At 42.8% G+C, this 22,677-nt stretch overlaps 1 protein-coding gene across 4 annotated transcripts in view; it reads left to right on the forward strand.

The window, feature by feature from the left end:
* Positions 1-7,857: 7,857 nt before the first annotated feature.
* Positions 7,858-22,677, forward strand: part of si:cabz01090165.1 (uncharacterized protein LOC100333421 homolog) — a 311,965-nt gene continuing 297,145 nt past the window's right edge. For 3 of the 4 annotated variants that reach the window (XM_061047254.1, XM_061047255.1, XM_061047256.1), the window contains exons 1-2: positions 7,858-8,496; positions 8,601-9,349. The gene's annotated coding sequence lies outside the window, so the exon portion shown is untranslated. The remainder of the gene's footprint in view (positions 8,497-8,600; positions 9,350-22,677) is intronic. The other variant, XM_061047257.1, reaches the window with a different exon arrangement.

Below are 22,677 nucleotides of genomic sequence, written 5' to 3' on the forward strand. Positions count from 1 at the left end.
GATATATGACCTTGAGGATGTATACTGTGTTTTATTTTTAAATTAACCAGATGCTCTATGCGTTCCCTTGTCTGACTTCCTGTCCGGGTCGAGCTGCTCTCTTCAGCTTGACGCGTGATTTCTCTATCGAAAAATTGACTAATGTTATTATGACTACAGATGCCTTAATTGGTGTTTTCTGTTAGACTAACATTTTCTTTTCTTGTGTTTTGTTGTTTACTTCTTGTTTTAGTTTTTCTGATGCTTGTGTATGATATCTAGTCTGACTTCCTGCCATTGTTCCATTTCCCGCCTTTTGTCTACAAATGTAAATTCTGGTTGATTTTTTTGATTTTCCAAATCCAAAACAAAAAAACACCAGAGAATCAAAAAAAAAAGTACTTTGAGTTTTCTGTTGTATCTTTCATCACTAGAAGTATACTGATTGTCATCGTCATCCTTGGGTTCGCTCGCCCTGGATTTTGGATTTTGTGGATTTGGCCTTGTTGAGTAAATAACATTTAATTCATGGTTTTGATTGCTACATTAATAGATTAAAGCATCCTTGAACAAACTGAGTCGTTGTAGTTGCTTTGAGCCCATCATGATGAGCATAAACGTTTTAGATTTGGTATTTAATGCATGTCACAACCCTTACTTTCTAACTTACTATGTTGGGCAGGCAGAGTATCTCTTTGAAGTGATTTACTGAACACTAAAGTACATCATCTGATGGGAATCTTCAGTCGAGTTGATTCTTCTTCGACTGACTGAAAGATGGAACCGCCCTCTCTCATTATCTCTCCATGAACGGCAGACCGCTGGATTTCAATTCTTAGCCATTATGCCCTGAAGATTATAAAGGGCTTTTTATTTAAACCAGACTCCACAGCGGGTCATTTTTGTTCGTTTTTATCAGAGACATCAGCTGCTGCAGTGAAATTATTATAGTTCAGCGTTTGTACAGTGTGGCTCTTAGTGGCAGAAGGTTTAATACAGTTCAATACAGAACCACCAGCAACTTCCCATGTGGGGACTCCAGGATTAGAACTGATCTGTGTGTGTGTGTGTGTGTGTGTGTGTGTGTGTGTGTGTGTGTGTGTGTGTGTGTGTGTGTGTGTGTGTGTGTGTGTGTGTGTGTGTGTGTGTGTGTGTGTGTGTGTGTGTGTGTGTGTGTGTCTGTGTGTGTGTCTGTGTGTGTGTGTTGGTGGGTTTATGTCCACAGGCCTTTCCTCATATTTTCATTCCACCAGATCATTTTATCATTTTGTCTGATCTGTGCACTTGTTGTAACATGTGTGCATGTAGGTCAGAGATTATATGGTGTGAGTGTGTGTGTGTGTGTGTGTTAGCGTTAGCATAAGCAAACACTAGAGACTTTTATATCCCCCTCTCTTTGATATATTTCATTACTCTGAACATAATGATTATCCTCCGGCAGCCGACCATCTCATATTTATCCTTAAATCCATAAGTGTGTGGGTTTACACAATGTGTGTATGTACGCTTGTACGTACTCTGTGTGTGTGTGTGTGTGTGTGTGTGTGTGTGTGTGTGTGTGTGTGTGTGTGTGTGTGTGTGTGTGTGTGTGTGTGTGTGTGTGTGTGTGTGTGTGTGTGTGTGTGTGTGTGTGTGTGTGTGTGTGTGTGTGTGTGTGTGTGTGTCTGTGTGTCTGTGTACAATACCCTTGATCCCTCACACCAGTCCTTTTCTTTATTTCAAAGTCGACTTTAGATAAAAAACAAACGTCTCTCTTAGTCAGTTTTTTTGCACAGTGTAAAAGTGTGTGTGTCTGGGTGTGTGTGTGTAGTTTATGTCTTTTTGCATCGTGAAATGTGTCATGTTGAAGGGGTCTCTCCATATTTCCCAACCTGCTGTTTATTGCCCAGTCAGAGCTCATCCATCATGGCGGTTGGTTTGTCTTCCAGTCAGCTCTCACGCTCTCTCAGGTTGACTGTATCAGCGTTAATCGGAGACATTCAGAGCACGTTTCCACTTATACAGCGTTACAATATTTAACATTCAGCCCACGCTCTGCGCTCCCCCAAACGCTGCTAATTCTAATTCACGGCCTCTCACCGACAGCAGCAGCCACCACTCATGCCACAGAAGCCCCCTCCTTCCTTACCCATTCATACTTTACGACGTTCTACCATGACGGTGGAGAAAGCTTCACTGAACAAACGACTGAACGTGAAGATTAAACTTCACCAAATGGGAGGAGATGCCTGCATGCTTTGATTAAACAGTTCATACTGAAGCTTAAAGAGGTCATCTTATCCCCCTCCTCCACCTTTTCAAACAGTCCCCTGTGGTCTAAATGAAACATCTGTGCTGTGCTTTGGTCAAAATATAACATGAATCAAGCACCAGAGGAGGTTTGTGACCCTGAATAAACCAGCTCTCTCAGAACGCTCCGTTTTGGTGTGTGTGTCTCTTTAAATGTAATGACCCCCTCCCCCCCCCTGAGTTTTCCCCGTAGACAACACTCCTCTGTAACGAGAATAAAAATGGCGGACCTGCACAAAAGTTTTGCTCTAGTCTGGAGGTGGAGTCCATGGGTGGAGATATCAGGGGAGGGGAGGGGATTTTTTTTTTACCAGAATCCCACTGTGACATCACAAGGAGAGCACATTAGAAACGGAGCATTTTTCTCTGTGTTGTAAGACTTATGCAGACCACAAACAAAGGACTGGATGGTTTATTTCACATGTTGTGGGTCAGTAGACTCTCAGGTTACACACATATATGTTCAGAAATACTGTAGAAGAGGATTTATCATCATATGTCCCCTTTAAAAACTCTTTTGTTTCCACGTCAACCGAAAATTCTGAATAATGTTCTGTAAGACTGTGAGGGTTTTGCAACTATATGTTTTTATATAATCTTACCTTCGTTATTTTATCTCTCATGCAGTATGGTAACACACTGGAGACGATACAGTTTTGTAAGATTTTTAAAATCGGATTGCTGTTGATAAAAGATCCCATGACGTTCACAACATGTAAGTAAGTTCGTTGTTGGTTAGCATTAATATTCTCAGTGTGAAGTTCTCCCTCTGTTTATCAACAGCACTATGCTACAATGCACCCTGCAGCATCATCTGACCCTCACACACTGTGCATTAGCAGAGGACGTGAAACTCTGATGTATTTATGAGAGCACTGATTGGGTTACATGATATCCTTAGAACACATGGTGTTTAATATCAAACATCAGGAAATCTAATACATGCCCTTCTGCTCGGCTTCACTTTTCAGAACGTCAGGCTTCGTCTCCTGCAGTCTGTTCTCATCTTAAACAGACTTACAGATACAGTTTTAAACATAATGAGATGTTACAGATACACCAGACCAGGAACTTTTTCATGTTTCTTGTTCTTTATTTTACTGGAAATGTTTGATCCAGTTCCTTCAGATGACAGCAGATGCAGGATAGAGAGAACATTTTGTGTATAATTCCATTAGAAAAGTGACACTTTGTTGTCTTATTTTAGACCGTGCAGGATTGACCCGTCACTTTTGAGTGGACTTTGGTTGCGCGCAGTGTACTCACAGGAAGAGAGAGCGTGGAGAGCTAAAGTGGAACAAAGCCACAGAGACATGTGTGAAGATATTATTGACTTTGATTCTCCATTTAATTCAGTTTGTCAGGATTACAAGCCGAGCAGAGTCTCAGGTGTCTTCTGCTTTTTGTTTTGTTTGAGAAGCTCCAGATTCTTAACATTAATTCTTCTCAAATATGTTTTTATTCATAATATATCAAGGGGAGGGAATATTTTTAAGTAAGTCCCCCTGTGTGCCTGGCATTGTTTCTGTAGGACAGTTTGTGATTTTTGACTAGATTTATTTTTCACACAGTTCTTCCAATCTTGTTGTTAAAGGAAGAATGTGTGACTTTTTGAGCCAGTAGATGAGCACCAGCATGAAATCAAAACAAACATCATCTCTTGTCATTGTCCTCGTCGCGCTGCATTGTTGTGTTAGCATGCTAATGTTAGCGCTCTTTAGTTAGCTCGTAGCTTCACATTACATTAACACAGAATGAGCGTGATCTAAAAACTCTTACTAACATCCAAATAATCAGTGAGTATGTTCTTCTTCTTCTCTCTAGTTCTTGACTAAAACAGCTTTTATACACAAGGGGAGGAGCCGGCCGTCCCGTCCATGTAAACACGGCTCTGACAACAACACAGCCAGCGGGACTCGAGCTTCTCCCTCATTGTAGACAGTCATGACTCAGAGACACATTTACACAGGACAGACTTTATGATTTATTTATGTGGAACATGTTGCACATTCTTCCTTTAAGATACTTTGTCTTTTTATCGTTTAACCTGTTTTAACTTCAGTCTACTTTATATATATTTGCAAATAAATTGAAGGTCATCTCTAGATTCTTAAGTTGCTAATCAGACTGTAAACAATGCACGGCTCATGCAACAGGAAGTCTTTGCTTGAACATCCATCAACGGAAATGTGATGGCTTTGGTCACCTTTAGAGGCAACAAGTGTGAAGTCCTTCATAGCAGATCATCTTTAATTACACTACGATGAAAATCAAACAATTTAAATACATGTTTAAAAACCACAGCAACAAAAATGAAGTCCTAGGCCCTCAGTGGTGGGTCGTTTCATGCACACAGTCTTAATTGCATGAACACATTGGCAACGTTACCAAAATGATCCCAATCTATTTTGCAATTTAGACGGTGTAACCTCTGCTCTCTGTCTGTTAGTAAGAGACATTAATGTAACTTGTGTGTCTTAATGAGATGCCAACAGGAAGTGAGAATCATCAGCATTTATTAACCTGTGAATTTGAATAATCCACCACTGCAGAGCGCTCTCTCTCTCTCTCTCTCTCTCTCTCTCTCTTTCTCTCTCTCTCTCTTTCTCTCACTGCAGCTTTGGATTCAAAATAAGACTGAAAATCTGTTTTTTTTGTATTATATCTTTGGTGCTATCTATCCCACTGATCATTAGATTAAGGGATCGTTTCATTTTCAAACACATGGTATCAAAAAGTTTTGAAGTATCAAACATTTTGAGAACCTTACTGAGAGGTCAAACTCCTCGTTAAAGATATTCACACTGTGGTTATTTTTCTCTTCAGTCGATAAAATCATTTTCTTGCCTCTTGCTGATCAACGACATAAATTCCAAAACACTTTTTTTCTGCGGTGTGTGTCTCATCAGTACTGTGTGTCTGTATAGAACAGCGGTCTTCAAGTCCCAGTTCTGAATGGAATGACTTTTGATAACGTCTGACTCCCTGGACAGAGCTGTCAACGACTCTCAGACACTTTCTGCACAATTCATCTTCACTTTCCTCAAACATCTTTTCCACTATCATAGCTGTTGACGGTGGCTTCTACTCCGTCTTGACAAACACCTCACAGAAGTCTTTTCCTTCCACAGAACTGAGGGAGTAAATCTCCACTCACAGTCTTATTATTTTGTTATGAGCCTATCTGGACACACGGCTCGTCGTCTTTACTCTGGTATCATCAGAACACTGTGTGCTTAGAGGGCTGTTGTCACTTTCTTAGAAGTTAACAAATATCAAACTATTATTTCTATAATGTGCAAGTTGGATGCGACATTACACCGTGTCCTAACAGCAGGTGTCATATCGCTGAGCGCATTTTTGCATGCTTACATGCTCGCTGTCCACACTGCATTAGTAACAGTAAGTATTTAATTCTTTGCTCTGTGGACTTCAGTTTCCCCTTGTAAACAATGAGACATTTGGTGGTTTAATGCGCTCTCGTCTTTTGGTGTAATGTATCCCTTGACTGTCTATTGTGGCTATTTTTCCAAAAACAACTTAAGTTACAATTATAAGCAAACCACATAAACTCAACAAACAGCCACGGATGCACCATTCAGTAAGGCCTTAAGCACGCAATAAGTTCAATGTCCAGTCGGGATCTCTTGTTTCTTCATTTAATTTAGACATACAAACATTTCCAACTGCATTCATTGACCTGTCTCATTGACATGGTAAAAAACCTGTGGCCCTTCCTGGTGCATCACCCAACAGTGACACACCTGGAACATTTAAAGGGTTCCTAATCAACCCATGTGCTTGGCAAGGTGCCCACTGCCCCCTGGTGTTCCCAAACAACAAAAACAACAAATAACCAGAAAATGGCTGCTACACAGTGACTTACGCTGTAGTCGTAACGCGGCTCGCTGTGTCGTAGCTGGAGATGTTGCACCTCTGTGTACCGCTTATCATTTGTTAATATTAGGCATATTTAGCTAGGTATAAAGCTACATATGTAATGCTAAGTTGAACTGCTGTAGCCTGTAACACATCGTGCATGGGAGTAAATGGTAAAAACTAGGGCTGGGCAAGTTAACGCGTTATTTTCACGTTAACTAATTAATTAATTATCGCCGACAATTATTTTATCTCGAATTAACACATTTTTTATTATTTATTTTCTCATTGTAAAAGTCTGTTGCTCACTGGCTTTTATTTTGTAAAATTCCATCGTGAGCGAGCCTAGTATGTTGCTTACTGCTGCGGCGCTCACAGGAAACAGGAAACAACCAGAAAATAATTGGCGGAAACAGTCAGAAAATAATTGGCGGATAATCAAGCATGGAGAAGGGTACGGAACTTTTACATGGCCATTTTCATTTTAAAGTTCTTCCAGACGGCGCAGTCGACAGAGCCGAAGTTATTAGTAACCACTGCGAAGTGGTACTTGATAAGTAAATATGTTGCAGCCAGAAACTCAGGCGGACGCTGAAAGGTCATTTCACTTGTCTTCACTTTATTTAAGCGTTTAACAAAGACCCAGTACCTTCATTCACTCTGCCTACGAGTCTCTTCAGCTGCTGAATAATAACTACAACTTTCTTGCTAACTCCGGAGCGTCACAACAACAACACTCTTCTTCTCTGAACTCCTGCATGTCACTGTTTTCTTACTCACAGACTCCACCTTGCAGCGCATTTAATTAATAACATGTCAACATCAACTGCTTGAATAATGTTGCAGTTCAGAAAAATACATTAACATGAGCAACTTTGAAGATGAATTCAAAAATATTATAAACTAAAGAATTTCAAAATGACAAGTATAACAAAAATGTGTTTGTGGGGTCCTCGATAACCAAACAATAAACATCAATGTTCTCAATTGACCTGTCACACTCTCCCCCACTTTAAAAATGGCGTCCCGACATTTTCATTATACCTCTTAGCCTAAAACCTTTCTGGGCAGTTTTTTTTTATATAACAAACAGGATGACATTATGCCCTTGCAGTGGCAATAAGCTTTAGTTTTGTATTATTTGCTTTGATTACATTGTTTAAGTTGAGAAGTACATTGACAATAAAAGTGCGCTATACACTACTTTTGAATTCATTATTGGATTTTGTGTATAACAATGCGATTAATCGTGATTAATCGCAGGAACTCATGCGATTAACGCGATTAAAACTTTTAATCGTTGCCCAGCCCTAGTAAAAACACATTCACACACTGATGGTAGAGGCTGCATGTAACGTCCATCAGAAGCAACTAATCCCATTCATATGCATTCATGCACTGCCAACAAAGCATCAGGAGCAATTCGAGGGTTAAGTGTCTTACAGGAGCAGGAGCTGGGGATCGAACCCTGGACCTTCCAGTTAAGAGACAACTGACTCTATCAACTGAGCCACAGCCACCCTGAAATGTTACTTGTCTATCTATCAATCTATCTATCTATCTGTCTATCTATCTATCAATCTATCTATCTGTCTATCTATCTATCTATCAATCTATCTATCTGTCTATCTATCTATCTACCTGTCTGTCTGTCTGTCTGTCTGTCTGTCTGTACAGCCATACCCACACAGACTGTATGGGTGTGTCTTTTTATTGAAGCTTCTCGTGCACACCTCACAGTCCCCCTCCTTGCCTTGTCATTCCGCCACGTGCGCCCACAGCCTCCTCTCCAACCTGCGGGGAAGCACGCGCTGGAATTTGCGGCTGGAATTAAAAAACTTCCACGGCTATTCACAAGCAGCGGCTTCCATCGAGAGAGCAGATCGAGAGGGCTGCTGCTGCTGCGGAGGAGGAAGAGGAATTAACCAGACATCGGAGAGGGAATTTGACCGACACTGTGACGTGTCGGAGCCTGGACGGAGGATTACCACAGTCTCCAACCGTGGGGAGATTTTTTCTTCCCTCTAAAAATAGGCGACTTTGGTGCTCAGCCTGCTGCAGGTCTGCCCGCCCCCGCTCGGAGATGATAACGGAGATGCTGACTGGTTGAAAGACGAGCTTTCAGTCAGCGCCACAGAATTTGTTCGTTAAAAACTCCAAACTGCATTTCTCCATGAAAAATGATTCCTGAGATCCTCGCTGGATTATTACAGTAGGGTTGTCAGTAGTGTGATTTGTTGGTGATCGGAGCTGGACACCGCCCGGACCCCAGCTTCAAGGCTATACCGGACCGGGATTTCAGCTTCCAGCCCTTCTTGCTGACGGGAGGAAACTGCGCACATAACCGGAGTACGTTTGGATGGAAATTGTTTTATCTGGTAAAAAAAAAAAAAGGAATCACCTGGAGGAATAACTGCATGTTTTTTGTTTTTTTTGGGGGGGGGGGGGGACAGACCAGCCGTGCAGAGACCCACACGGATGCTTGAATAAGTGAGAAGGTTATTTGCACTCAAGGACACCCTCCGTGTTGGTGGTGGGTGTAGTTTCGTTGGTGTTTTGGAAGCAGAGACCGGAGCTGCGCGCAGATTTCTCGCGGATTTAAAGGTATTTTGCCTCCCAGCGTTACTTTTTCTTTGCATTGGATATCCCTCTGGGGACTGTGCTCGAGTGAAACGACACATTTACATGGATGGCACGACCCTGTTACTTTAACGGAGTCACGTTAATTGGGCTTTAGGGGGCGAAAGGGAGACTAATAGGAGTTTTTTCCGCAACCGCATGACCCCTCAACCCACCCACCCTGCTCGTTTGAGGATCTATGCGTATTTTGGGTTTGCACGGTGAGACCACCGGCACCTGGATTCCTGGTTAGCCCCCTTTTTTGCCGGGCTTGCGCGCACGTCTGTTCCGGTAATTCTGCTTCTTCTTCTGCTGCTGTCCGGTCCCCCCCCCCACACACACACACGCTCTCTCACACACTCCGGTTTATTCAGCTCCAGAAAACTACCAAGATAGCCTCTCTCTCTCTCTCTCTCCCTGTTTGAATGGGAGAGGAGAGGAGTTGGGATACGGAGCCTGATCGCCCTTTTTTAGAAAGCCTGCCGGGGCTTCTTCTTGTGGTTTAACTCCCATCAGTGGACGAGGAGCAGAAGAGAGGGGAAAAAAGACAAAACAAGAGGAGAGGAGCTGGAGATCGATGAAGGTAAGGCTGATTGATCGGCTGTTAATAATGCAGGGTGTGTGAGATGGCGGACTGAGCTCTGCTATGCAGCGGATTTTTTTTTTTTTGCCAGGGGGATGCCAGGCTCATCGCGGTGCCAACAATAGTTGTATTCTTAGTGCCCAGGAAATGAATCATCGCTGTAATCTGATTAGACTGTGCCATAACCTCGCTCTGTGTGCGACTGCTCTCTTTTTCTGCGCCCATGTTGGCACTCTTACTGGACTCTGCCATCCTCTCAGGGTGCAGACAATTCATTTAGAGAGCCTCCTGACAGTGTTTTTTTCCTCCTGTGGTTCAAACGGTGAAAGGGTAAATTGTTATTTTGGCGTCTCATTTCTTGTGACCATGCAGGCACGGCTGGCAGCCCCCGCCGTGCCTGTATGGGAATGTGTGCGTGCAAAATCTCTATCTTTGCGCGCATGTACGTGTGGATGCATTAGTTTCTCGAGCGTGTGTAGTTGATGTGTGTGTGGGAGCGCAGTCATACCACGCATTTTTTTTTTTGGGGGGGGACCTTCCCTCTGTCTCACTGCCTCTTTATCTGTCTCACTCTCTCGTTTTCTAAAGCTGCCTCATCATACCGCTTCAGTTGACTGGCGTTACAGCCACATCAATTATGCAAGAGGCAAGGAGATGAGAACACAAGAGGAGAGGAGAGGTGAGAAGAGTAGGGAGGGGAAAGGGAGACATTGTGGAAGCGAGAGAAAGAGGTCTGCAGGGAAGGGTCAGGGAGTGTGGTCAGATGGTAGAAGTGAGTATATTGAGCAGCAGAGGGACAAGATAAAGAAGGGTGGGTGAAGAGGGAAAGGACGAGAGACTGTTAAACAAGGGGATACAGAAACAGACAAGGACAGAGGAGAGGAGATTTATATGGAAATGAGGATAAGAAAGAAAGTGGATGAGATGAGGAAAGATTGGAGGAGGGATGTGCGAAGGAGGGTGGAAGAGGCAGTGAAGGAGCAGAAGGGCTGAATAATTTTTAGAAGAAGTGACATTGGGTTCTTTGTTTATCCAACGTGCTCAAGGACTGAACCAAAATCTTACATAATTTCACTCAACATGTGTGGAGGTTTGAACTGTCAATTAAGGAGACAGAATATGATTTGCTCTGAGAATAAATTAGATGGTGCAACATTTTGCAGGAGGAGCATTCATAGAAGAAAAAAAAAGTATCAATGATGTAAATGGACCAGGCTTAATGATGTTACATATTGGACAGTGCTATCAGATAGCTGAACAAGTCAGACATTTTGCCTGGTAACACAAGCCCGTGAGGAGCCAGGGTGTGTTTATTAACAAGGGGCTGCTCTGCACTGGGAGAGCTTCTGTTTCAAATAAAGAATGTTGAAATAATATCTACACAGACATTTAAAAAACACTGTAGTTTATAGATGGATTTAAACACATTTAGCAGGATTCAGGATCAGTTATTGAACCTCATGAACAGTGTTATAGACATGGTTATTGTGCAACTGCTTGTGCTCTAGTTTCAGGACCATGGAGAGCTCATGTACATAATTGTGTGGCAGCAGTTTAGATTTTTGTTTAAGGACCAAGAAGGGGTCTGATGTAGTTGTAACATAACTGGTTATGCTGTAGTTTCAGGACCATGGAGAGCTCATACAGGGTGGAAGTATAGTTATAGTGCCATTTGTTCAGCTCTAATTTCAGGACCATGGACAGCTCTGTAATAGTCACTTATTGAGCTCTAGTTTCAGACCAAGAAGAGTTCCTGCATGGTATGTATGCCACTAGCTCTGATTTAGGTTCAGGACCATGGAGAGCTCCTGAACGATAGTTGGCTCTTTCCGTTTGCAGTATCAGCACCATGGAGAGATTCAACACGATTATTGTGAGGTGGGTTGGGTTGTAGTTTCAGGACCATGCAAAATGTAGTTATAGTGCCATTTGTTCAGTTCTAGTTTCAGGACCATGGAGAGCTCCTTCAGGGTAGTTGGCTCTTTCTGTTTGCAGTATCAGCACCATGGAGAGTTCCAACACGGTTAATGTGAGGTCTGTTTGGCTGTAGTTTCACGACCATGCAAAGTGTAGTTATAGTGCCATTTGTTCAGCTTTGGTTTCAGGACCATGGATAGCTCTGTAAAAGTCACAGTGCTCCTTGTTGAGCTCTAGTCTCAGACCAAGAAAAGTTCCTGCATGTTAATTGAGCCACCAGCTCTGATTTAGTTTCAGGACCATGGAGAGCTCCCACAGGGTGGAAAGCATAGTTATAATGCCATTTGTTCAGCTCTAGCTTCAGTACCATTGAAAACACAGTAATAGTCACTTATTGAGCTCTAGTTTCAGACCAAGAGTTCCTACATGTTATTTGTGCCACCAGCTTCTATTTAGGTTCAGGAGAACCATGGACAGCTCCTGAAAGGTAGTTGGCGCTTGCTGTTTGCAGTATCAGTACCGCGGAGATATTCAACACAGTAATTGTGAGTTGGGTTGGGCGGTAGTTTCACGACCATGCAAAAAGCAGTTATAGTGCCATTTGTTCAGCTCTAGTTTCAGCACCACGGAGAGTTCCAGCACGTTTAATTTGAGGTCTGTTTGGCTGTAGTTTCACGACCTTGCAAAGCATATTTACAGTGCCATTTGTTCAGCTCTAGCTTCAGGACCATAGACAGTTCTGTAAAAGTCATAGTGCTGCTTGTTGAGCTCTAGTTTCAGACCAAGAAAAGTTCCTGCATGTTAATTGTACCACGAGCTCCGATTTAGGTTCAGGACCATGGAGAGCTCCTCCAAGGTAGTTAGCGCTTGCTGTTTGCAGTATCAGCACCATGGAGAGATCCAACACGGTTATTGTGAGGTGGGTTCGGCGGTAGTTTCACGACCATGCAAAACGTAGTTATAGTGCCATTTGTTCAGCTCTAGTTTCAGGACCATGGACAGCTCTGTAATAGTCACAGTGCTCCTTGTAGAGCTCTTGAGGGAACTCCTGCATGCTAATTGTGCCACCAGCTCTGATTTAGTTTCAGGAACATGGAGAGATCCTCTTCAGTTGTTATTCAACTTCAATGAAAGGGCCTTTCTTAAAACCACTCCCTAAACACTTCCACTGTGTTCGCACGCTTGCAGGGAGGATCCGTCACAGTGAGTGCGGTCCAAAACCTTGGAGTGCAGTTAAACCCTCCTACAGAGAGTATGCACCGATGTTTACTTACTGAACAGGTGTAACACCTATTTTTGTTTGTCATGGGAGACGCTTCGTATGTAAAAGTTCTGCATTATAACCCGCTAAAATTTTGAATAGGATTTTTATTTTTTTTAATCGTAGTATCATACAGATGTAAAAAAACTAAATGTTCATATCATAACTAGGATCTAATTAACAACTTTGTTAGTCTTGATCCTGGTATATTGGTTTATTTGACTTTAAAGTGACATGTTTAAAAGGACGTGCAAAACCCTTAGCATCTTATAAACATCAGATTAGAAGCATAAAATGTTAAAAAAAGAGAAATATTTTTTGTCACATTTTCCCAACATTTGAAATAGTCAGTATGGCTTCAGGACATGGAGGGCTTAGAGTTAGAATTAGAAAACGTTATTTGTCCCAGAGGGTGATATGGTCCCACAGTCCACCCAGACCTTCAAACATAGTTTCATCACATTTGTTTGTTTTCCATAAAAAATAAAGGATGTATGTAAAGGGATGCTGAAATGAATAACCAGTCTTACCGTTGAGGTCTGACTTTTTGGTTTTTATTCCCATGAGGAAGAGCAGATTTAATTTAGCAAATGTAGTGAGCTCCTTCATACTGTTACTGTAGTGCCATACACAGTTCAAAGAGTGCTGCATGAAATCTATAAATACATTCAAACAAGCTGGACGTCAGAAGCAATGACGACTTCTTAGAAGCATTTTGAGAACATTGCAGCAGAGACTGATCTCAGTGCCGAGGCCTGACTCAGGATCGTGGAGAGCTCCTATGGATTTATTGGCCGAGCCGTACAGTCATTGTCACGGTGACACATTTCTCCAGAGGTTGTTTGCCGTTTCAAAATGATGAGTCCCACATTAGCGCGGTGGTTTCACAGCCATTGGCACATAAAGGGGGTAAGAGAACAAAAAGAAGTGTCCACAAATCTATGAAAGTTTTTATCACGCAGCATAGAAAACTCTTTGGGCTGTGTGTCTCTTTGAGTCTGAATAATAGAGCTGGCTTTAATGGTTTCAGTGTCAGGGTGCAGAGAGGCTGAACAGATGCAGACAAAGCAGGAGGTCTTAATCAGTCGGCATTGTTTGCCTTTTCCTGCCACATGAGATGAAAAGAGCTCACAGAGCATTAGGCTGATGTAGTGAGTGCAGACAGTGTTGTGCAGGCTGAATGTAGACGGCGTCCTTGCTGCTGCTGCTGCTGTTATTGAGTAAGACATTGAATTCCCATCACCCTCAGAGGTTTGTTCTGCAGCCGACCCTTTGACCTCTGACCCCCTTCTGGTCTTGATCGAGAAGGTAATAAGTGTGATAGAATCAATAAAATATGGAACTATTATGTGGCTGTATTATTGCGGTTTCAGTATGTCGATACTCCTATGAACTCTGATCTGTTTATAGAAGTAAGAAATTGACATTTAGAGGCTCCAGAGGGATTTGGGACCTCGTTAGAATACTATATTATTATAGTTAGTGTAGCTGGTCGTTAATAATATGATCACTTAGCTCCTCTCTGCATCTTCTGAAGGATGGTTTTCCTGTCTCAAACCCCCATTAACACTAGCATGAACAGTATTTAAATATGACAAGTGCTACTACTTTGATTTATTAGTAAGCATTTCTAAAACAAATGCATTGTCTTTGATGATTTCAGCACCACAGACAGAGACCTTTAGAGAAGTCCATAGCCCGTGTTCAGACTGCCCGTTCAAGTCAAAATATTTACTGTGATATTTCACCTACACAGTGAATGTCATGGAGGGATTATGGGTGGAAGTGATCCCACCTCTGTGCCGCCATCAGAGGTAGAAACAGAGGCGTTACATGGGTGAGGCAGGATAGGATAGGATAGGATAATACTTTATTGATCCCCAGAGGGGAAATTCGGGTGTTACAGCAGCCTCAGGATCGGGCGGAGCCAGTAGGAGAGAACTGTGCTGTGTGTGTGTGCATGTGAGAGTGTGTGTGTAAGTGGAGCTACTGCTGTTTCACTACACTTCCTGCCACCAGAATGAGACTATCAGGCCATCTTTCCCATATATACCCCATATTTATCAAATCCAATTTTAAATCCATATTCAGGTCCCGATCAGAGCTGAAGGCTTTTCCAACTTCAAAAAAAGACTTTGCTGATTTTCATTTCAGAATCTTTCTCTTCAATTTGGAACAACTGTTATATTCATAGTTGTACTTATTAATTTTGCAACACACTTCTTAGTCACGGCGTGGGCCGTAAATTCATTGTCAGTGTTTTTGTTTTTAAGAGGATTTCCATTTTACTTACTTATGAATTTGCTCAGAAGTAGGATAAACAGACAGGTGGACGGTTGAGTAGGACGTAATGGTTGTCAGGGTGCTCTGGCAAGTCTCTAAAGACTCTTCAACTAGTCCAGAACGCTGCAGCTCATGTACTGACCAGAACTAGGAAAAGGGACCACATTACTCCTGTCTTGGCTTCTCTGCACTGGCTCCCTATACAGTCTAGAATAGAATTCAAGATCCTTCTTCTCACTTACAAAGCTCTAAATGGCCAGGCACCATCTTATCTTAAGGAGCTACTAGTGCCGTACTGTCCCTCAAGAACATTACGGTCCCAGAATGCAGGCCTACTAGTGGTACCTACAGTCTCTAAGTGTACTATGGGGGGTAAAGCCTTCAGTTATCGGGCTCCTCTCCTCTGGAACCGCCTTCCAGCCGGGGTCCGGGAGGCAGACACAGTCTGTATTTTTAAGAATAGACTTAAAACTTTCCTTTTTGATAAATCTTATAGTTAGGGCTGGTGCTGGTGTAGACCAGCTCTTAGTTATGCTGCTATAGGCTTAGACTACCGGGAGAACTGGCTCCTCTCTCCCTCTCTCTCTCTCTCTCTGCATATACAGTACATCATATTACTGCATGTATCTATCTGTAAATCTCAGTCACTAACCACCTACTTTCCTGGGAGCTCTTGAGCTCTCTTAGGCTCCTCAAGATCGTTGGTTGACGGCCTGCCAGAACAACCCCCCCCCCCCCCCCCCCCCACACCCCCTCCCCACCGGATTGTTGATGGACGGTTTTTCCTCCCCCCACCCTCTTGCTCCCTATCCCTCTTCCTGCATCTTATCCCATCTCTCCCCCTATCCCTTTCCAAGCCCGGCGCAGTCTAGGCCTGTGAAGGCTGTTTCATCATGACCCGGGGATCCGGCCGTAGATTTCTGACTTTTAATAAGGCAGTTTTTTCTTACCACTGTAACTTTTGCTGCTTTGCTAAAGTGCTCATGATGGATAGGCCGGATCTTTGTAACATAGCAATAAGTAAGGTCTTTTACCTGCTTTTTGTAACATAACAATGAGTAAGGTCTTTTTACCTGCTCTTTTATAATGTTAACAGACAATGAGTAAGGTATTTTACCTGCTTCTTGTAAAGTGTCTCGAGATAACACTTGTTATGAGTTGACACTATACAAATAAAAATTGAATTGAATTGAAATTGAATGGTAGAAGGACAGATCAGCAAGATGAGCATACGAGCAGAAATGCTTCTACTCGTACATGAAAGCAGACACAGGCGCGGTGAGAAATGAAACTTTGCAGACAGGCGGAGAGACAAACACAAAACCCAGACAGCAGAAAGAACAGGCAAGCCGGGTGGCAAACTATCCAGTTGTCACGGTGAAGTGTAATAACAGAGGGGAATGTGTTAATGCAGAGTGATGCGATGTATCCTGGTGACTATTATCATATGGAGAGCATTGTACTGTACTTCACATCCCATTAGCAGAGAGAGAGAGAGAGAGAGAGAGAGAGAGCACACCCCCACCTTCACTCTCTCCCAGCGTGCTGCTCTGATGTGTTTTCCACATTCTTCTACCTATGACACACACATCAGCAGCTGTACTTCCTGTCTGCTTTCTCAGAAACCATCAAAAAATCCAATGTGGTATTTGTGGGAGATCCTCCAGCACACTCATTGTGCTTCTAGTTAACATGCAAACTGGGTTTTATAACAAGGGCTGTGGATGTTAAAGGCTTAATATGCGACTTTTCACACTTAAATGTAATAGAAATCAAGTATCTCCTCTGAAAATAACTCTGTGAGTCATGACTGTCTACAATGGGTGTAACACCCGAGTCCCACTGTCTGTGATGTTTTCAGAGTTTTCAGAGTCCTATCTTCACTTTGTTTACATCGCCCGGACGGCCGGCTGACTCCTCCCCTCGAGTATAAAAGTTGTTTAATTGAGGGACTAGAGAAAAGAAGAATAACATACTGTACTCACTGCTTAACTGTGTTTGTAGATCACGCTCATTTCAGGTAAATTTACATGCAGTGTGAAGATACGAGCATAATAAAGATCGCTAGCATTAGCATGCTAACACAACAATGCAGCGCGAGTTGTTTTGGTTTCATGCTGGTGCTCAAGGGCGACATCTACTGGATCAAAAAAATCACATATAAAGCCTTAAAGGGTACTGGGCTTGACAACATAATCATTTCACATTCAACAAAAAGTAACCATTAGTCAGTCAACTTACATATATGTTAAGTTTAATTTAACCAAAAGACAAAGATCCCTCTGCGCTCAGCTACGTTCAGGAACATTGCCTTTAGCTTTAGAGAGCGGCAGGTTTAATTCCAGAGGAAGACCGAGTTTGTTTGTTGTGTGAGTTAGGAGAAACTGAAAACGAGAGATTAACTTTTTGTTTTACTGCCCGATGTACGCTGACATCAGGGATGTTCTTTTTAAAAGAATGTCTTCAGTTTATGCTGATTTCTTTTGGTTAGACGATTATGAAAAACTTGAGTTGTGTTTTTAAAAAAAGGAACCTTTGTTATAGCAGATTTTGTTTGTAAAGCCTGGGGAGAAAAAGACAGAACACGTTGTTTAAGACTGAACTGTGACAGGAGCCGGCGACTTTGTAATGTTATGATTTGTAAATGTGAACCACTGCAACTGAATTCTTTGGTGTCTTATAAGCCCATGAGGGTTGGGCACTTTGTGTGCATGACACGGAAATTAATTAAATCAAATCAAAATCATATATTGTATTTTCGGTGCTGCATCTGTTTATTACAGTTGCATGGTTTTGGGGCGGCTGTGGCTCAGTTGGTAGAGTCGATCGTCTTCTAATCGCAGGGTCGAGGGTTCGATCCCCAGCTCCTGAAGCCACATGTTCCATGTGTCCCTGGGCAAGACACTTAACCTCAAGTTGCTCCCGCTGCTTCATCGTCAGCATGTGAATGGATGAGTTACTTCTGATGGACTCTTTACTCAGCAGCCTCTACCATCAGTGTGTGAATGTGTAGGTGTGACCTGCGGTGTAAAAGAGCTTTTAGTAGTCAGAAGACTAGAAAACAGCGCTATACAAGCTCAAGTCCATTTACCATTTTTAAATCAGCCAAGACAGATAAGATAAGATAAGACATTGTTTCTGAAGCCACACCAACATTTGAGTCACATTGCAGGCCATGCAAATATCCACTGGTCCTCTTTCCTCCTGTCCATGCTGGTGTCAGAGTTGCACATAGGAATAGGATAAGTCAAGGTAAGAAAGGAGATTTTTTTTATCAGTAATTATACGTAAGAATAGGCGTGCTGTGTGTGGTGTCTATTTTTTAGGGTCAGCTGTGTAATACAGCCGTTGAACTTGATCCAGACTTAATATTTCCCTGGCTGCTTCAGAGTCTGCTTATTCAACCGGCTCTCTGGCCCCGGTCCAGCCGGTCTATGATTGGACGTCTCTGTTCTTAAATGTGCTTGCCAGCTGAAAAACACAAAAAACAGACTGAAATGCTTCTAATTTCCTTGAAGCTTTGAATTGAAAAAAGAAAAAAAGGATGTGTTTTTTTACTCCCTCTGGGAATTAGGTTATGTTTTGATCTTTGCAAAGCTGCCATGCAGAACTGTTTCTTTGCCTTACTTTTTGTACAACTCTAAATGTTAAGCAGACTCTAAGGTTTCAGAGGCAGCGGTGAAGGATTGTTCTTCTTCTGTAACAGCACCCCCCCACTCTCGGGTCAGATAAAGAGGTTAAGGGTCATCATAAATATCTAGATCATAAAGCATGATTTAAACTCCAGTGGGAGTTCTGCATCCTGTCTGGTTAAAGAATTAATCTGTTGTTTAATCCCTCCGCCTCGAGCTACACCCCAATCCCTCCATCCCTCCATCCACCCATCTGCTTCTTCATCCATCTGTCCGTCCTTCCAAACCAGACAGCTTGCTTTCCTTAAATGCATTTCCTTTGTACACTTCCTTTCCCTCAGCTTTCAGAGATCCTGTCTCTGCTTAGATAGTGTTGTTTGTTGCAGGTGCACTGCAGGATTTCTATCAGAGACGGTGCAATTAAATGAGATGCCGCTGCGACGACTATCTGCACTTCATGCTTTGGCCCCCAGGAGCTCCTTCTTATCAGCAAATGTCATTTCCCCTCTGTTGTCTCTAGCTTTGCTTTGGATCACACGGAGCATTTCTGGGTTTTTTCACATTCAGCCGCAGTGTGCAAACATAGCAAGAATACTAACAGCTCCACTATTACTGCTGCAGGAAATAGTGACTTAAAATGACTGTAATTTAGCTCCATTCCCCCCTAAAGCACGGGTAGCTGCGCTGTATATTTATCTTAATTCTTTCCCCACCTCAGAAAAAGATCCCTTTACAAATAAAGAGGTGTAGACAGCTTCTTAGGGTTTAGACTCCCTGCTTCTACGATGACTGATGTGGTATTGTAGCAGGAATCAAACCCACTGTTAGGTTATGGATTTAATGTCTGATCTGAATGGCTGCAGTTAGATCATGGGCCTTGTAATATCCTCAGACTCCCACACACACACACACACAGGCTCCAAATACTCCACAATTACAACACCGAGGTGTTAATTTATTTCTTCCTCCTCACCTCTCCTCCTCCTGCTTTCTCTCATGTTTATTTTTACTATTGGTGATAAAAGGTTTTTTTTTTTTTAAATAGACTCACAGAAAGTATGACCTACTTAATGCCCAAATAAGGTGTTGCACTTCCTTTGTCAGACAAGTGGAGACATTAACAGTGCTTTTAAAAATAACCGCCTCTAGCTTTGCCTAAAAACATAGACACTCTGAGGTTTTTCATCAGGGTTACAGGATTTCTGTTCTCGTTGAGGCGTGTGATGAACATGTGTGTGAAGTCATGTAATCCTGATGTTTCTGTGTTTGAGGCAAAGGGAGAGGAAAACACATCTTGATGTTAGCAGACGGTAAAGAGTCGTTTAGACGTTGAGTCATAAACAATATGGAGCTGTTTTATTGTAGTCCTGACACAATCAGTAAATGATAACACAAATTTATCCGGTGGGTTGGGACCCAAAAGTGGGTCGTGGAGCCATGTTCAGTGGGTCACGGACATGTGACTGGGGAAAAAAAGTGTCAAAAAGTCCATCAAGCCCTTTTAAAACGTGTTGGTTTTGTTCCTTCTCTTTATTCCGTCACATGTTTCCTGCCATCCGAGGTCCAAACTGCGCTGTTTTTCATTCAATAAATGTGATTGGTTGAAAGAATATCAGAAATTTGGGTCACGATTTTCATGAAGGAGTTGGTGGTGGGTCTTTAGGCGAGACCAGTTGAGAACCACTGCACTAAAGAATCAACCTGATAATCACTCTGAAGTTCTCTAACGTTCTCTGTTTAAAGGTGGAGTCGTTTATCGTTGCAGTTTGTAAACACAACATTCAAACTGGGCTCCTCCTCCTCTAGAAGCTCACCCTCACTGCAGGAAGTAGTGTGTACGTTTTACTGCTTGTACCTACACTGCAAGCTACCACATGCTAGCACAAGCTAACCGCCGGTGGTTGTCACCTGCCTGTCCAACAGGAAGCGGGCCAACTCCACGTCCGATATGATCAGGAGTCTGTATATTGTGTTTTATTTTGAATTTTCCGTATGATTCAATCTCTGCTCAGTTTATCTTGCAGCAGTGCATGCTGGGTGCAGTGCGTACAGACTTTTTTGAAAATTGAGGGCAGAGTTCGTCAGGACAATGCGGGAGCATCAGGATCTCACACTTTTTAACATTCTACCTGCTGAAGCCTCGTGTTTTATTTCCTTTATCCAAATTACTTCAAGCGCTGTTTTTTCTCTGATTGAATCGTCTTGCAATCAATCTGTGTTCCTTCACCTCCACGGGAGAACGTCAGACAACCATTGTTAGCACGACAGAGGAATTTATCAAAAGGACTTTTGTCAAGAATCAAGATTTGAATATATTTCTTTGTTTTCCAGTTTAAAAGTGTTGAAGTTCAAAGTCCACTCTCCTCTCCTCTCCTCTCCTCTCCTCTCCTCTCCTCTCCTCTCCTCTCTCTTCTCCTCTCCCTTCTCCTCTCCTCTCCTCTCCTCTCCTCTTGTGTCCTCTCCTCTCCTCTTGTGTCCTCTCCTCTCCTCTCTCCTCTTGTGTCCTCTCCTCTCCTCTCCTCTCCTCTCCTCTTGTGTCCTCTCCTCTCTTCTCTCCTTTCTCCTCTCCCTTTTCCTCTCCTCTCCTCTTGTGTCCTCTCCTCTCCTCTTGTGTCCTCTCCTCTCCCTTCTCCTCTCCCTTCTCCTCTCCTCTCCTCTCCTCTCCCCTCCCCTCCTATCTTCTCCTCTCCTCTCCTCTTGTGTCCTCTCCTCTCCTCTCCTCTTGTGTCCTCTCCTCTCTTCTCCTCTCCCCTCCTATCTTCTCCTCTCCTATCCTTACCCATTTGTTGAGTTCAATCAGAACATTTGTACATAATTTGCAGCACTGTAAAAATTCACACACTGAAGAAATCGACTGAGAGTCAGGAATCACAATTCACTTTGACATCCTGTAATTGAAAAAACAAACTACACCAAACCTGATCAGGGAGCTTCCACACATATTTATCACTTAGCTGGTTTCTTTTTGGCACTCTCAAAAACAATCATTTCCCGTCTCTCCTCTGTGCTTTCATGACTTTTCTTTGTGAGAAATGACGGAGCAGATTCCCTCATAGGATGGTGAGGATCCTCCCTGAACCTAATTAAAGCTCGGAGGCCGATAACTCCAGAGTGTAATGAGGGCGCCGGGTTTCTGGTTTCCCCCCTCCTGCCGCCAGAGTGAGTGAGTGTGATCTTGACAGCTGAGGGATTAATGAGAAAATGTAAAAAGGTGTCAAGTTTAAATTGAAATAGGAGCCGGTGTGCATGGCGCGGACCCCCCCTGAGAGCCGGCAGTGTGAGGACACATGACGAGAGAACAACTCCCAGTGTAAATTCAATAAGGATGTCAGCATGCTAATCTCAGCAGGAAGACGATCTAATGCTCATCACATCTCGCCATGTCGTTCTGTTCACTCACCACCATCCATCAGTCACAGCCCCCTCCTCCTCCTCCTCCTCCTCCTTCTCCTCTATGTCTCTTTATTTTCTTTGTTCCCTTCTTCCTCTTTTTCTCCTTGTAACTCGACTCATTCCTCTTTTCCATCTCTCTCTCTCTGTCTCTCTCTTTTTCTCGTTGAAGGTCATATCTGACGGCTCGCTGATGGATGCTGCAGTATGATTTAAGAGAACTGAACACTCTCTCTCTCTCTCGCTCTGTGTGTGTGCGTGTGTGTGTGTGTGTGAGAGAGAGAGAGAATGTGTTGTGCACATGGTCAGAATAAGAAATCACATGAAATATAAGAAAAAAATGATTTTCTGACAATGACAAGATGAAACGAAGCAGTGCAAAACATCTCTTTCATTAGTCAATCTGAACATTTTTATAAACTCTTTGGATTATTAATGAACCTTCAGTCATTTATCACGCAGAAATTGTCGATATTTCCTTGTTTTTGCCTTTTTCCCGGTTATATCTTCAAGATATATTCCTTTGCTTAAAAGGGTCTGTAGCTATTTCTTGATGCTCTTCTTACAGTCTGCATTACCAACATATTCATTTCACCTTTGAACACGACCGCTCCCTAAAGCGGGGTACACACTACAAGATCATCGGCCCGATTCCCCCCGTTCCGACCAAAGTCAGCAAAGGCCCGACTATCTGATGTTCCAAAGATTATCTTGCCAGATTCTCCCGTGGTATGAGGTGTGTTAAGAGTGATTTTAATCTCCCTGATCTGCTCGGAAGACAATCGGGGCCGCCCCGATTTGAAATCGTAAATATTAAGTGTTCAATATTTAGCTAGCCACATTTA

The sequence above is a fragment of the Labrus mixtus genome, chromosome 9 (genome assembly GCF_963584025.1).
Source record: "Labrus mixtus chromosome 9, fLabMix1.1, whole genome shotgun sequence".
NCBI lineage: Eukaryota > Metazoa > Chordata > Actinopteri > Labriformes > Labridae > Labrus > Labrus mixtus.